The following is a 6,327-nucleotide window of genomic DNA, read 5'->3' on the forward strand; positions in this document are numbered from 1 at the left end:
AACAAAAACCTGAAAAACCTATCTAGACTTTTCCGATTTACGGTGCGCCAATGTGCCATTCGCATTTCACGATGCATGAGTGCATCAACATACTGGGAGTATTCTAGATGGATTAACCAAGGTGGGTTAAAAGAACTTCCCCCATCTGTATCACATGGTTCTAAGTAGAAGTTTTACCGCCAGTTACCACAGAAATCATAGAATCCCGACAGTGCAGAAGGAGGCCATTCGGCCCATCGAGCCTGCTCTGACAACATCCCACGTAATCCTAGCCCCATAACCTCACATATTTACCCTGCTAGTCCTCCCTAACATTAAGGGCCAATTTACCACGGCCAATCCACCCAACCCACCCATCTTTGGATTATGGGAGGGAATGGAAGTACCCGGAGGAAACCCGAGGCTAGAATTGAACGCAGGCCCCTGGCGCTGTGAGGCAGCAATGCTAACCACTGTACCACCCACAATTGGATCGGAAATCTAAAATCAGACCTGAGGATCTGTAATAAACTGGAAGCACCCCGAGCCAGAGATAACATTACAGTTTGCATTGCTGATGGGAATCTGGGTTCAAAGAATGCCAGGCTGGTACAAATGCACAAAGTCAAAGGGCATCCAAACTGCCAATGTGTAGCAGTAGTGCTTAGATCGCATAAAATCACCACACCACTTTGGTAATTGTGAAAAAGCGCATTTTTGTAAGATTCTTTGCTTTTCCAAAATTCCCAACAATCATCCTCGAATACAAAGCTTTCTCGGAGGCCTGCACAAGCACTTCAGATTCTGAAAGTTTGGTATGATCGTGCATCAAAATCTTGATAGCGGCTTTTAATATTGAACACTTTTATACTATCGAGAATTCTGTACACGTGAAGCATCACAAGATTCACTCTACACTGACCAGGCCTGAGAGCAACTACAGCTCTCAAATTAACTCATATCACGTGCATTCGTTCAGCTCTACACGACTGCATCTTTCAGCTGCCTTGGATTTATGTTCCTGGAATCAAATTTAATAAAGGCACAGATTCATTCGACATGGTAGATAGGCAGGCTGTAATGCAACACACTGATAGCGCAAAGCAGGATGTACTTTACACAAAATCCTTGTCTCTAACTGACCCTCTTGCATTCAACTTAAGAAATTGCAGGCCATGCCTAAAAAACTTACATCCTTATTACCCTCCCTTCCACTTAATACCCCCAAAATGCCACTTTGAAATAGGATTGCAAAGCATGAGGCTGTTCTTTCATGCACTCCACACAACCCACATCTAAAAACAAAGTAGACATTACATAAGCTAGAAAATAAATTGTGTTGACAGGAAGGCTTAAGTATTCAGAGACCACATTGGGTGGCACAGTGGTTAGCACTGCCGCCTCAGTTCGATTCCAGACTTGGGTCACTGTCTGTGCAGAGTTTGCACATTCTCCATGTCTGCGTGGATTTCCTCCGGGTGCTCCGGTTTCTTCCCAAAGACGTGTGGGCTGGGTGCATTAGTCATGCTCAATTGCCCCTTAGTGTCCCAGGATGCAGTGGTTGGAGGGATTAGCAGGGTAAATAGTTCGGGTTACAGTGCTGGAGTCTAGGTGGGATTGTTATCGGTGCAGACTCGATGGGCCTAATGGCCTCTTCCTGCACTGTTGGGTTTCTATTAAATCCATTATGCAGTTAGTTTACATCTGGTGAATTATGTCCTCAACATATGGCACAACTACATTGACAAGACAACCTCTGATGAACGCTGGGCAACATTTCTTCCCCATCTCCAACATTTGGAAAAAAGTGGAACTTTTGTCCCCTTTGCTGGACTGGAGCACAATGAAATGATGCAGTGCTCTTGATGCACACTAGAGGGAGATTCCATTGTGTACTTAAACCATAACTTGCACAAACTGGGTACTGCGGTAATTTAGTGAGAACTCATGACCCTTAGAACATGAATATCTCATCAGATAACCACAGTGCCTGGAAGATGCATCTTCCCTTTGCCCTCAGTGCGTATTCGCCACCTAAATCAAGCTTGCTTTTAACTCAGCATTATTCCCCGATTATTCTATCTCCTCACTTTCTCACCTTTGTGGAGTGCTGTTACAGGGGGCCCTTCACTGTGATTTTTTAACATGAAGGCAACACACTACACAAACATGTATCACTTTAGTAAATGCATGGACACAGAACAGGACAGGAGAGGGCACTACTGGTTTCAGTGAAAAATCAATAGGTGAACCTATTTTGAAATTGGAGACAAATGGAGGGCACTGAACCATATACTCGTACAGCCTTCTAGATATACAGGACATTTTGATGAGGTGTGATGTTTCTATTTGGAATTTAAAGACTTCCCCTTGTTTTACATTTATATTATTTTGTCCCTTACTTGCTGGAGCCTGAAGGCTCACACTGGACTAATATTTTTGCGCTGTCAACTTCAGGAAACCTAAACAGCTGTAATAACCAGGTTAAGAGGTACCATTACACAGTAGAGATGATGGCATGAAAAACACCTTTTGTGAAATATTTAAAGTTTATGTATTATTGTCACAGGTAGGCTTACATTCTCCCCTGAATCTGGTTTCCAATGGGGGTACCATAAGCATAGACACGGGTCAAGGGAGGTGTAGGAAAAATGCATTGTTAAGATGGCAGCATGGGCTCGTTGGGCTGAAGGGCCTGTTTCCCGTGCTGTGTTGTTCTTTGTACATTAACACTGTAATGAAGTTACCATGAAGATCCCATAATCATCACATGCCGGTGCTGTTCGGGTAACCTAATTACTGTTTCAAAACTGGTCAAGTGCACAAGCGGCCTAAAAATATTGCAACGCAAATTCCAGCTTGCAACAACGGATAAGTCTCCGAATTATTTTCAAAGGATGTCACGGCTAACATCGATAGGATAAACTGTACTGCCTGTTTCAATGTTGCACAGGAATTTCTATCACAAAGTCTCATTTCTAAGTTGGCCCAGTCAAGTGCCCTTAGAAGGTCACATTTATATTCGATACCCCACTGTAACCAGTGGAGTATTGAATAGAAAACATCCCAACATTTGATTCATCAGTGCCACCTGATAGATATGACAATTGTCGTATTAGTGTAAAGTACTTTCACTTTTTGATTACTGAATTATCTATTGCGACACATATAGCTAGAATCCATTGTCAGGACCCAGCCTGGCCACTTTTAAGGTCAAACCAAATAAACAAACTCAAGTTAAGTCAGGACAAAGTCAAAGGGGCAGCTCCCCAAAAGGAAGGGGAACAGCCTGAACAAAACAAAATACAAAGGAAACTTAAAAACATCAAATTAAAATGTGATTACTGGGGTCAATAATGCACCCCAACCCCTGCGGTGCCCAACGGGCACGGGAGGCATCAACTGCGCCCAGGGACACCTGGCCACGAACGTAGTCATGGTAGAGGGGCAGACAGTCAGGATGGACAGATCCCTCGATCGCCCGCTGCCTAGACCTGTAAATGGCACGTTTTGCAAGGCCCACAAGCAGGTTCACGAGGAGGTCGCCATCCCAACTCTCCCCTCTCTGCACCAGGTGTCCAGAGATCAGGAGCGAAATTAACATTTACATTACTCAGAACATCTAAAAGTGATTTACAGGCAAGCAGTACAAAAGTGTAGTCCCTGTTGCAATATAGAAAATGTGATACTCAATTTGCACACAGCAAGATCACCAACAAAAATGTCTTTCCGTTGAGATTTAAATCCATTATCTTTGACTCACATAAGTAGGAGTGTGCCATTCAACCCTGCTGCATCATTCAATAAGATTGCAAGTATGGCTCATCACCTATCTCAAGTCATCTTGCTCATTATTCCCCATATACCTTCGTACTCAGGGTCTGTATTCTGAATCCACTCAACAACTGATTACTACATGCCCAAGTAGAGAATGCTAAAAATTCACAAACATCTGGATGAAGGAACCCTCACCTCAGTCCAAAATAGAAAACCCCCTATTCTGAGACTATCACCTGTGTTCTGACCTCCCAACACTGAGTTTGTCAAGCCTCTTAAAGATTTAGGTTGCAATTCAGTTAATGTTCACTCCTTTAGTCTGAATGATGTGATTAGGTATATTCACGCAAACAGGTGCCAGAGTGTGGTGACTAGGGGAATTTCACAGTAGCTTCATTGCAGTATTAATGTAAGCCTTACTTGTGATTAACTAATAAATAAACCTTAAAAAAAAGTACTCCCAGTGTGATTGCACCATGGCCTTATATAATTACAGCAAGGCTTCTTCACTCTTCTTTCTTTATCAAAAAGACCAAAATTGCCTTCCTCACTGCTTGCTGTACCTGCAAGGACATTGAGGTCTTAACATCAACTTTTTACAACCACTAATTCCTGCGGCCAACGTCAGGAATAGTTGCATATATGTGCACTCACCAACACTAACATGCATGACTGCATCTGACGCTTTTCTGGCTCACAATAGGAGGTTGGCTCTCGTTTATAATTTTCAGAGCATTGCCACAACAGGTTTAATCTACACACCTAGTTTGCACATCACGGATTTCAATCCTTGCTGTGGGACCCACTGGTCAACTTAGACATTGAAATGGAAGTTAAAGCCCACCCTAAGTTAAGATTCTGTCTGTTAAAGGTTTTGTGGAGGGAGCTTCTATGCAGCCTAGGTAACTTAACAGGTACATACCTTAATCCCAGGGTTCTCATTTCAGTCTCCCTTTGGGTAATTAGAATCATAGAAAGAATCAGAAACCCTACAGTGCAGAAGGAGGTCATTCAGCCCATTGAGTCTGCACTGATCACAATCCTACCCAGACCCTATTCCCGTGACCCCGCATACTTACGCTGCTAATCCCTTGACATTAAGGTCAACTTAGCATGGCCAATCAACCTAACCTGCACATCTTTGGGGTGTGGGAGGAAACCAGACACCCAGGAGAAACCCCTGCAGACATGGGGAGAATGTGCAAACTTTTCACAGACTGTGACCCAAGGCAGGAATTGAACCTGAGTCCCTGGCGCTGTGAGGCAGCAGTACAAACCACTGTGCTTTTTAGATTAATTTTTCTTGAATATTTTAGCCAACATTTTTTATTGATTTTGTTTTTAAAAGTGTACTTCAACTGAATATTTGAATATGCTTAAGGCAGGGGTATTTAGATTTATGATAAACAAGGGTGTGCAAGGGGGTAGGCACGAATGTGGAATTGAGCTTACAATCAGATCAACCATGGCTGTATTGAGTAGAGTGCTGCTGCTCCTAATACATATGCTTGTGCACTATTACAATCAATTCCCCATATTGGAAATAGAGAATCTCATTCACTGAAACGGGTGGCACAATGCACTGCTGCCTCACAGCGCCAGGGGCCCAGATTCAATTCCCAGCTTGGGTTACTGTCTGTGTGGAGTTTGCACATTCTCCCCATGTCTGCGTGGGTTTTCTCCGAGTGCTCCGGTTTCCTCCCACAGTCCAAAGATATGCGGGTTAGGTGAATTGGTCATGCTACATTGCTCCTTAGCATCAGGGGGACTAGATTGGGTAGGTACGTGGAGTTATGGGGATAGGTCCTGGTGGGATTGTGGCCTCCTTCAGCACTGTATGGATTCTATGAAATTTTATGATTATATATTTCCAACACTTACTGAATCAACGGTATGTTTTACAGTTAATAAATGAAAGTGCGACTTGATACAAGATCTTGTAATTGGCTAAGGATTGCACTGGCCTGAAAATGGATAATTTGAACTTTGTTAGTCTGTGTCAAGCCAATTTACTTGTCGAGATGCTGCTAGCTGACAAGACTGAAACTTAGCACGTGCTCCCACCAGAATTACAGCACAAATCAACACAACCTTTCACAAGTCTCCCAGCATTTAAACTTCTCTGTTCCTCCTACCAATGAGGAATCCACTTCACATTTTCTCACATTACACTCCAGCTGCCATGTACTTGTCCATTCACTTAACTTGCCTTTATTCCTTTGCAGCCTGTGTCCTTCTCATTGCTTAATTCCTGACTTGATTTATATAAAGTGCAAACCTAGTGTCCAAGTCACTGATACAGATTATAAATGACCAAAGTCCCAGTATTGATCTTTGCAGTACTCTACTATTTGCAGGCTGCCGACCCAAAAAAATGGCCCTGTAGCAGAGGGCTTGGGTTAAGATACGCTGACAGGAACATGATTATTCATGGCTCACCGGTATCTGGAAGGAAACGCCCATTTGCTTGTGATGGAATGTAAACTTCTGGAGCTTACGACCCATAAAGCAGAGCTTTTACAAAGGTGGGGTGGCAAGATGGTTTGTGTCCTATAGTCAATAGGAGTGAAT

Source organism: Carcharhinus amblyrhynchos, chromosome 19 (assembly GCF_965287045.1).
Source record: "Carcharhinus amblyrhynchos chromosome 19, sCarAmb.v2.hapA, whole genome shotgun sequence".
In the NCBI taxonomy this organism is placed as follows: domain Eukaryota; kingdom Metazoa; phylum Chordata; class Chondrichthyes; order Carcharhiniformes; family Carcharhinidae; genus Carcharhinus; species Carcharhinus amblyrhynchos.